This window comes from Heptranchias perlo, chromosome 31, assembly GCF_035084215.1.
Source record: "Heptranchias perlo isolate sHepPer1 chromosome 31, sHepPer1.hap1, whole genome shotgun sequence".
Taxonomy (NCBI): domain Eukaryota; kingdom Metazoa; phylum Chordata; class Chondrichthyes; order Hexanchiformes; family Hexanchidae; genus Heptranchias; species Heptranchias perlo.
This window is the reverse complement of record NC_090355.1, coordinates 811,376-824,601: the sequence shown is the minus strand read 5'-3', so window position 1 is coordinate 824,601 and position 13,226 is coordinate 811,376.

The following is a 13,226-nucleotide window of genomic DNA, read 5'->3' as shown; positions in this document are numbered from 1 at the left end:
ATAATCTATCTGTAACTGTGCTGTATCTATATAGTATATCTGTAATGGCACAATATCTGTATAGACCATTTGTATCTGCACTGTATATATGGTATATCTGTGTCTGCACTGTATCAATATGGTAGATCTGTATTTCCACTGCATCTATACAGTATATCTGAATCTGCACTGTATCTACATAGTAGATCTGATTCTGTAGTGTATCTGTATCATATATTTGTATCTCACTGTATTTATATAGTATATAGGTGGTATATAGTATGGCATATAGTATCTGCACTAAATCTCTAAAGTGTACCTGTGATGGCATGTTATTTGCATAGGCCACCTCTATCTGTACTGTATTTGAATGGCATATATGTAACTGCAATGTGTACCCATAGAGTACATCTGCACTATATCTATATAATATATAATACCGGTACTGTATCTATATAGTACACCTGTAATAGCATGCTATCTGTACAGGCCTTCTGTACCTGCAATGTATCCATATGGTATCTCTGTATGTGCACTTTATCTGTATAGGTATATCTGTATCTGCACTGTAATCTATATCACATATTGGTATCTGCACTGTATCTATATAGTATATATGGAGCGGCATGCTAGGTGTATAGGCCATCTGTATCTGCTATGCATCTATACGGCATATCTGTATTTGAATTCCCACTCTCCAACACTCTAACACACTAACCATCCCGCACTCCCATACTCCCACACACTAACTATCCAGCACACTAACTATCCAGCACACTAACTATCCAGCGTTCTAACTAACCAACACTCTAACAATCCAACACTCCCACACTCCAACACTCCAAAACTCGAACACTCCAACACTCCAAGGAACATAGGAACAGGAGTAGGCCATTCAGCCCCTCGTGCCTGCTCCGCCATTTGATAAGATCGTGGCTGATCTGTGATCTAACTCCATATACCCGCCTTTGGCCCATATCCCTTAATACCTTTGGTTGCCAAAAAGCTATCTATCTCACATTTAAATTTAGCAATTGAGCTAGTATCAATTGCCGTTTGCGGAAGAGAGTTCCAAACTTCTACATCCCTTTGTGTGCAGAAATGTTTTCTAATCTTGCTCCTGAAAGGTCTGGCTCTAATTTTTAGACTGTGCCCCCTACTCCAAGAATCCCCAACCAGCGGAAATAGTTTCTCTCTATCCACCCTATCCGTTCCCCTTAATATCTTATAAACTTCGATCAGATCACCCCTTAACCTTCGAAACTCCAGAGAATACAACCCCAATTTGTGTAATCTCTCCTCGTAACTTAACCCTTGAAGTCCGGGTATCATTCGAGTAAACCTACGCTGCACTCCCTCCAAGGCCAATATGTCCTTCCGAAGGTGCGGTGCCCAGAACTGCTCACAGTACTCCAGGTGCGGTCTAACCAGGGTTTTGTATAGCTGCAGCATAACTTCTGCCCCCTTGTACTCTAGTCCTCTGGATATAAAGGCCAGCATTCCATTAGCCTTATTGATTATTTTCTGCACCTGTTCATGACACTTCAAAGATCGATGTATCTGAACCCCGAGGTCCCTTTGGACATCCACTGTTTTTAACTTTTTACCATTTAGAAAGTACCGTGTTCTATCCTTTTTTAATCCAAAGTGGATGACCTCACATTTGTCTACATTGAATTCCATTTGCCACAGTTTTGCCCATTCACCTAATCTATCAATATCCCTTTGTAATTTTATGTTTTCATCTACACTGCCTACAATGCCACCAATCTTTGTGTCATCGGCAAACTTAGATATGAGACTTTCTATGCCTTCATCGAAGTCGTTAATAAATATTGTGAATAATTGAGGCCCCAAAACAGATCCCTGCGGGATTCCACTAGTCACATCCTGCCAATGTGAGTACCTACCCATTATCCCTATTCTCTGTCGCCTTTCGCTCAGCCAACTTCGTAACCAAGTCCGTACTTTTCCCTCGATTCCATGGGCTTCTATCTTAGCTAACAGTCTCTTATGTAGGACCTTATCAAATGCCTTCTGGAAGTCCATATAAATAACATCCATTGACATTCCCCTGTCCAATACTTTAGTCACCTCTTCAAAAAAAATTCAATCAGGTTTGTCAGGCACGACCTACCTTTCACAAATTCATGCTGGCTCTCTCTGATTAACTGAAAATTCTCAAGGTGTTCAGTCAATCCAACAATCCAACAATCCAACACTCTGACACACCACCATTCTAACTATCCAATTCTCCCACAGTTAAATATTGTAACTCTGCCACACTCCCACACTCCAACTATCCAATACTCCCACACTCTAACTATCCAATACCCCCACACTCTAACTATCCAATACCCCCACACTCTAAATATCCAATACCCCCACACTAACTCTGCCACACTCCCACACTCCAACACTCTAACTCTGCCATACTCCCACACTCCAACTATTCAACTCTCCCACAGTCCAAAACTTTAATTATCCAACTCTCCCAGACATCAACACTCCATCATTCAAAACTTCCCACACTCCCACACTCGATCCAATACTTCCACAGTCCAACACTCTAACTATCCAATACCCCCACACTCTAACTCTCCAACACCCCCACATTCTAACTATCCAATACCCCCACACTCGAACTATCCAATACCCCCACACTCTAACTATCCAATACCCCCACACTCTAACTATCCAATACCCCCACACTCGAACTATCCAATAATCCCACACTCTAACTATCCAATACCCCCACACTCTAACTATCCAATACCCCCACACTCTAAATATCCAATACCCCCACACTCTAACTATCTAATACCCCCACACTCGAACTATCCAATACCCCCACACTCTAACTATCTAATACCCCCACACTCGAACTATCCAATACCCCCACACTCGAACTATCTAATACCCCCACACTATAACTATCCAATACTCCCACACTCTAACTATCCAACACTCCCACACTCTAACTATCCAATACCCCCACACTCTAACTATCCAATACCCCCACACTCGAACTATCCAATACCCCCACACTCTAACTATCCAATACACCCACACTCTAACTATCCAATACCCCCACACTCTAACTATCCAATACCCCCACACTCTAACTATCCAATACCCCCACACTCTAACTATCCAATACCCCCACACTCTAACTATCTAATACACCCACACTCGAACTATCCAATACCCCCACACTCGAACTATCTAATACCCCCACACTCTAACTATCCAATGCTCCCACACTCTAACTATCCAACACTCCCACACTCTAACTATCCAATACCCCCACACTCTAACTATCTAATACCCCCACACTCGAACTATCCAATACCCCCACACTCTAACTATCCAATACCCCCACACTCTAACTATCCAACACTCCCACACTCTAACTATCCAATACCCACACACTCTAACTATCCAACACTCCCACACTCTAACTATCCAATACCCCCACACTCTAACTATCCAACACTCCCACACTCTAACTATCCAACACTCCCACACTCTAACTATCCAACACTCCCACACTCTAACTATCCAATACTCCCACACTCTAACTATCCAATACCCCCACACTCTAACTATCCAACACTCCCACACTCGAACTATCCAACACTCCCACACTCTAACTATCCAATACCCCCACACTCTAACTATCCAACACTCCCACACTCTAACTATCCAACACTCCCACACTCTAACTATCCAACACTCCCACACTCTAACTGTCCAATACCCCCACACTCTAACTATCCAATACCCCCACACTCTAACTATCCAATACTCCCACACTCTAACTATCCAATACCCCCACACTCTAACTATCCAATACCCCCACACTCTAACTATCCAACACTCCCACACTCTAACTATCCAATACTCCCACACTCTAACTATCCAATACCCCCACACTCTAACTATCCAATACCCCCACACTCTAACTATCCAATACTCCCACACTCTAACTATCCAATACCCCCACACTCTAACTATCCAATACTCCCACACTCTAACTATCCAATACCCCCACACTCTAACTATCCAATACTCCCACACTCTAACTATCCAACACTCCCACACTCTAACTATCCAATACCCCCACACTGTAATATTCCAATACCCCCACACTCTAACTATCCAATACCCCCACACTCTAACTATCCAATACCCCCACACTCTATATATCCAATACCCCCACACTCTAACTATCCAACACTCCCACACTCTAACTATCCAACACTACCACACTCTAACTATCCAACACTCCCACACTCGAACTATCCAACACTCCCACACTCTAACTATCCAACACTCCCACACTCTAACCATCCAATACCCCCACACTCTAACTATCCAATACCCCCACACTCCAACTATCCAACACTCCCACACTCTAACTATCCAATACCCCCACACTCTAACTATCCAACACTCCCACACTCTAACTATCCAATACCCCCACACTCTAACTATCCAACACTGCCACACTCTAACTATCCAATACACCCACACTTTAACTATCCAACACCCCCACACTCTAACTATCCAATACCCCCACACTCTAACTATCCAACACTCCCACACTCTAACTATCCAATACACCCACACTTTAACTATCCAACACCCCCACACTCTAACTATCCAACACCCCCACACTCTAACTATCCAATACTCCCACACTCTAACTATCCAATACCCCCACACTCTAACTATCCAACACTCCCACACTCTAACTATCCAACACTCCCACACTCTAACTATCCAATACCCCCACACTCCAACTATCCAATAACTCCACACTCTAACTATCCAACACTCCCACACTCTAACTATCCAATACCCCCACACTCTAACTATCCAACACTCCCACACTCTAACTATCCAACACTCCCACACTCTAACTATCCAACACTCCCACACTCTAACTATCCAACACTCCCACACTCTAACTATCCAACACTCCCAAACTCTAACTATCCAACACTCCCACACTCTAACTATCCAATACCCCCACACTCTAACTATCCAATACCCCCACACTCTAACTATCCAATACCCCCACACTCTAACTATCCAATACCCCCACACTCTAACTATCCAATGCCATCACACTCTAACTATCCAACACTCCCACACTCTAACTATCCAACACTACCACACTCTAACTATCCAATACTCCCACATTCTAACTATCCAATACCCCCACACTCTAACTATCCAACACCCCCACACTCTAACTATCCAATACCCCCACACTCTAACTATCCAACACTCCCACACTCTAACTATCCAATACCCCCACACTCTAACTATCCAATACACCCACACTCTAACTATCCAACACTCCCACACTCTAACTATCCAACACTCCCACACTCTAACTATCCAACACTCCCACACTCTAACTATCCAATACGCCCACACTCTAACTATCCAACACCCCCACACTCTAACTATCCAATACCCCCACACTCGAACTATCCAATACCCACACACTCTAACTATCCAACACCCCTACACTCTAACTATCCAATACCCCCACACTCTAACTATCCAATACCCCCACACTCTAACTATCTAATACCCCCACACTCGAACTATCCAATACCCCCACACTCTAACTATCTAATACCCCCACACTCGAACTATCCAATACCCCCACACTCGAACTATCTAATACCCCCACACTATAACTATCCAATACTCCCACACTCTAACTATCCAACACTCCCACACTCTAACTATCCAATACCCCCACACTCTAACTATCCAATACCCCCACACTCTAACTATCCAATACCCCCACACTCTAACTATCCAATACACCCACACTCTAACTATCCAATACCCCCACACTCTAACTATCCAATACCCCCACACTCTAACTATCCAATACCCCCACACTCTAACTATCCAATACCCCCACACTCTAACTATCTAATACACCCACACTCGAACTATCCAATACCCCCACACTCGAACTATCTAATACCCCCACACTCTAACTATCCAATGCTCCCACACTCTAACTATCCAACACTCCCACACTCTAACTATCCAATACCCCCACACTCTAACTATCTAATACCCCCACACTCGAACTATCCAATACCCCCACACTCTAACTATCCAATACCCCCACACTCTAACTATCCAACACTCCCACACTCTAACTATCCAATACCCACACACTCTAACTATCCAACACTCCCACACTCTAACTATCCAATACCCCCACACTCTAACTATCCAACACTCCCACACTCTAACTATCCAACACTCCCACACTCTAACTATCCAACACTCCCACACTCTAACTATCCAATACTCCCACACTCTAACTATCCAATACCCCCACACTCTAACTATCCAACACTCCCACACTCGAACTATCCAACACTCCCACACTCTAACTATCCAATACTCCCACACTCTAACTATCCAATACCCCCACACTCTAACTATCCAATACCCCCACACTCTAACTATCCAATACTCCCACACTCTAACTATCCAATACCCCCACACTCTAACTATCCAATACCCCCACACTCTAACTATCCAACACTCCCACACTCTAACTATCCAATACTCCCACACTCTAACTATCCAATACCCCCACACTCTAACTATCCAATACCCCCACACTCTAACTATCCAATACTCCCACACTCTAACTATCCAATACCCCCACACTCTAACTATCCAATACCCCCACACTCTAACTATCCAATACCCCCACACTCTAACTATCCAATACCCCCACACTCTAACTATCCAACACTCCCACACTCTAACTATCCAACACTACCACACTCTAACTATCCAACACTCCCACACTCTAACTATCCAACACTCCCACACTCTAACCATCCAATACCCCCACACTCTAACTATCCAATACCCCCACACTCTAACTATCCAACACTCCCACACTCTAACTATCCAATACCCCCACACTCTAACTATCCAACACTCCCACACTCTAACTATCCAATAACTCCACACTCTAACTATCCAACACCCCCACACTCTAACTATCCAATACCCCCACACTCTAACTATCCAATACTCCCACACTCTAACTATCCAACACTCCCACACGCTAACTATCCAACACTCCCACACTCTAACTATCCAACACTCCCACACTCTAACTATCCAACACTCCCACACTCTAACTATCCAACACTCCCAAACTCTAACTATCCAACACTCCCACACTCTAACTATCCAATACCCCCACACTCTAACTATCCAATACCCCCACACTCTAACTATCCAATACCCCCACACTCTAACTATCCAATACCCCCACACTCTAACTATCCAATGCCATCACACTCTAACTATCCAACACTCCCACACTCTAACTATCCAACACTACCACACTCTAACTATCCAACACTCCCACACTCTAACTATCCAACACTCCCACACTCTAACTATCCAATACTCCCACATTCTAACTATCCAATACCCCCACACTCTAACTATCCAACACCCCCACACTCTAACTATCCAATACCCCCACACTCTAACTATCCAACACTCCCACACTCTAACTATCCAATACCCCCACACTCTAACTATCCAATACACCCACACTCTAACTATCCAACACTCCCACACTCTAACTATCCAACACTCCCACACTCTAACTATCCAACACTCCCACACTCTAACTATCCAATACGCCCACACTCTAACTATCCAACACCCCCACACTCTAACTATCCAATACCCCCACACTCGAACTATCCAATACCCACACACTCTAACTATCCAACACCCCCACACTCTAACTATCCAATACCCCCACACTCTAACTATCCAATAACCCCACACTCTAACTATCCAATACCCCCACACTCTAACTATCCAATACCCCCACACTCTAACTATCCAACACTCCCACACTCTAACTATCCAATACTCCCACACTCTAACGATCCAATACTCCCACACTCTAACTATCCAATACCCCCACACTCAAACTATCTAATACTCCCACACTCTAACTATCCAATACCCCCACACTCTAACTATCCAATACTCCCACACTCTAACTCTCCAATACTCCCACACTCTAACTATCCAACACTCCCACACTCTAACTATCCAACACTCCCACACTCTAACTATCCAACACTCCCACACTCTAACTATCCAACACCCCCACACTCTAACTATCCAACACTCCCACACTCTAACTATCCAACACTCCCACACTCTAACTATCCAATACCCCCACACTCTAACTATCCAACACTCCCACACTCTAACTATCCAACACTCCCACACTCTAACTATCCAACACTCCCACACTCTAACTATCCAACACTCCCACACTCTAACGATCCAATACTCCCACACTCGAACTATCCAATACTCCCACACTCTAACTATCCAACACTCCCACACTCTAACTATCCAACACTCCCACACTCTAACTATCCAATACCCCCACACTCTAACTATCCAATACCCCCACACTCTAACTATCCAATACCCCCACTCTCTAACGATCCAAGACCCCCACACTCTAACTATCCAACACTCCTACACTCTAACTATCCAACACACCCACACTATAACTATCCAACACTCCCACACTCTAACTATCCAACACTCCCACACTCTAACTATCCCACACTCCCACACTCTAACTATCCAATACCCCCACACTCTAACTATCCAACACTCCCACACTCTAACTATCCAATACCCCCACACTCTAACTATCCAACACTCCCACACTCTAACTATCCAACACTCCCACACTCTAACTATCCAACACTCCCACACTCTAACTATCCAATACCCCCACACTCTAACTATCCAATACCCCCACACTCTAACAATCCAACACTCCCACACTCTAACTATCCAACACTCCCACACTCTAACTATCCAATACCCCCACACTCTAAATATCCAACACTCCCACACTCTAACTATCCAATACCCCCACACTCTAACTATCCAACACTCCCACACTCTAACTATCCAACACTCCCACACTCTAACTATCCAACACTCCCACACTCTAACTATCCAATACCCCCACACTCTAACTATCCAATACCCCCACACTCTAACTGTCCAACACTCCCACACTCTAACTATCCAATACCCCCACACTCGAACTATCCAACACTCCCACACTCTAACTATCCAACACTCCCACACGCTAACTATCCAATACTCCCACACTCTAACTATCCAACACTCCCACACTCTAACTATCCAATACTCCCACACTCTAACTATCCAATACCCCCACACTCTAACTATCCAACACTCCCACACTCTAACTATCCAATACTCCCACACTCTAACTATCCAACACTCCCACACTCTAACTATCCTACACTCCCACACTCGAACTATCCAATACCCCCACACTCTAACTATCCAACACTCCCACACTCTAACTATCCAATACCCCCACACTCTAACTATCCAATACACCCACACTCTAACTATCCAATACCCCCACACTCTAACTATCCAATACCCCCACACTCTAACTATCCAACACTCCCACACTCTAACTATCCAATACCCCCACACTCTAACTATCCAATACCCCCACACTCTAACTATCCAATACCCCCACACTCTAACTATCCAACACTCCCACACTCTAACTATTCAACACTCCCACACTCTAACTATCCAACACTCCCACACTCTAACTATCCAATACTCCCACACTTTAACTATCCAATACCCCCACACTCTAACTATCCAACACTCCCACACTCTAACTATCCAACACTCCCACACTCTAACTATCCAACACTCCCACACTCTAACTATCCAATACCCCCACACTCTAACTATCCAATACCCCCACACTCGAACTATCCAACACTCCCACACTCTAACTATCCAATACCCCCACACTCTAACTATCCAACACTCCCACACTCTAACTATCCAACACTCCCACACTCTAACTATCCAATACTCCCACAGTCGAACTATCCAATACTCCCACACTCTAACTATCCAACACTCCCACACTCTAACTATCCAATACTCCCACACTCTAACTATCCAATACCCCCACACTCTAACTATCCAATACCCCCACACTCTAACTATCCAATACCCCCACACTCGAACTATCCAATACCCCCACACTCTAACTATCCAATACTCCCACACTCTAACTATCCAATACCCCCACACTCTAACTATCTAATACCCCCACAGTCGAACTATCTAATACCCCCACACTCTAACTATCTAATACCCCCACACTCGAACTATCCAATACCCCCACACTCTAACTATCCAACACTCCCACACTCTAACTATCCAATACCCCCACACTCTAACTATCCAATACCCCCACACTCGAACTATCCAATACCCCCACACTCTAACTATCCAATACACCCACACTCTAACTATCCAATACCCCCACACTCTAACTATCCAATACCCCCACACTCTAACTATCCAATACCCCCACACTCTAACTATCCAATACCCCCACACTCTAACTATCTAATACACCCACACTCGAACTATCCAATACACCCACACTCGAACTATCTAATACCCCCACACTCTAACTATCCAATGCTCCCACACTCTAACTATCCAACACTCCCACACTCTAACTATCCAATACCCCCACACTCTAACTATCTAATAACCCCACACTCGAACTATCCAATACCCCCACACTCGAACTATCTAATACCCCCACACTCTAACTATCCAATACTCCCACACTCTAACTATCCAACACTCCCACACTCTAACTATCCAACACTCCCACACTCTAACTATCCAATACCCCCACACTCTAACTATCCAATACCCCCACACTCGAACTATCCAATACCCCCACACTCTAACTATCCAATACCCCCACACTCTAACTATCCAACACTCCCACACTCTAACTATCCAATACCCCCACACTCTAACTATCCAACACTCCCACACTCTTACTATCCAACACACCCACACTCTAACTATCCAACACTCCCACACTCTAACTATCCAATACTCCCACACTCTAACTATCCAATACCCCCACACTCTAACTATCCAACACTCCCACACTCTAACTATCCAACACTCCCACACTCTAACTATCCAATACTCCCACACTCTAACTATCCAATACTCCCACACTCTAACTATCCAACACTCCCACACTCTACCTATCCAATACTCCCACACTCTAAGTATCCAACACTCCCACACTCTAACTATCCAATACTCCCACACTCTAACTATCCAACACTCCCACACTCTAACTATCCAATACCCCCACACTCTAACTATCCAATACCCCCACACTCGAACTATCCAATACCCCCACACTCTAACTATCCAATACCCCCACACTCTAACTATCCAACACTCCCACACTCTAACTATCCAATACCCCCACACTCTAACTATCCAACACTCCCACACTCTTACTATCCAACACACCCACACTCGAACTATCCAACACTCCCACACTCTAACTATCCAATACTCCCACACTCTAACTATCCAATACCCCCACACTCTAACTATCCAACACTCCCACACTCTAACTATCCAATACCCCCACACTCTAACTATCCAATACTCCCACACTCTAACTATCCAATACTCCCACACTCGAACTATCCAATACCCCCACACTCTACCTATCCAATACTCCCACACTCTAAGTATCCAACACTCCCACACTCTAACTATCCAATACTCCCACACTCTAACTATCCAACACTCCCACACTCTAACTATCCAATACCCCCACACTCGAACTATCCAATACTCCCACACTCTAACTATCCAACACTCCCACACTCTAACTATCCAATACCCCCACACTCTAACTATCCAATACTCCCACACTCTAACTATCCAATGCTCCCACACTCTAACTATCCAACACTCCCACACTCTAACTATCCAATACCCCCACACTCTAACTATCTAATACCCCCACACTCGAACTATCCAATACCCCCACACTCTAACTATCCAATACCCCCACACTCTAACTATCCAACACTCCCACACTCTAACTATCCAATACCCACACACTCTAACTATCCAACACTCCCACACTCTAACTATCCAATACCCCCACACTCTAACTATCCAACACTCCCACAATCTAACTATCCAACACTCCCACACTCTAACTATCCAACACTCCCACACTCTAACTATCCAATACTCCCACACTCTAACTATCCAATACCCCCACACTCTAACTATCCAACACTCCCACACTCGAACTATCCAACACTCCCACACTCTAACTATCCAATACTCCCACACTCTAACGATCCAATACCCCCACACTCTAACTATCCAATACCCCCACACTCTAACTATCCAATACTCCCACACTCTAACTATCCAATACCCCCACACTCTAACTATCCAATACCCCCACACTCTAACTATCCAACACTCCCACACTCTAACTATCCAATACTCCCACACTCTAACTATCCAATACCCCCACACTCTAACTATCCAATACCCCCACACTCTAACTATCCAATACTCCCACACTCTAACTATCCAATACCCCCACACTCTAACTATCCAATACTCCCACACTCTAACTATCCAATACCCCCACACTCTAACTATCCAATACCCCCACACTCTAACTATCCAATACCCCCACACTCTAACTATCCAACACTCCCACACTCTAACTATCCAACACTACCACACTCTAACTATCCAACACTCCCACACTCTAACTATCCAACACTCCCACACTCTAACTATCCAACACTCCCACACTCTAACCATCCAATACCCCCACACTCTAACTATCCAATACCCCCACACTCTAACTATCCAACACTCCCACACTCTAACTATCCAATACCCCCACACTCTAACTATCCAACACTCCCACACTCTAACTATCCAATACCCCCACACTCTAACTATCCAACACTCCCACACTCTAACTATCCAATACACCCACACTTTAACTATCCAACACCCCCACACTCTAACTATCCAATACCCCCACACTCTAACTATCCAACACCCCCACACTCTAACTATCCAATAACTCCACACTCTAACTATCCAACACCCCCACACTCTAACTATCCAATACCCCCACACTCTAACTATCCAATACTCCCACACTCTAACTATCCAACACTCCCACACGCTAACTATCCAACACTCCCACACTCTAACTATCCAACACTCCCACA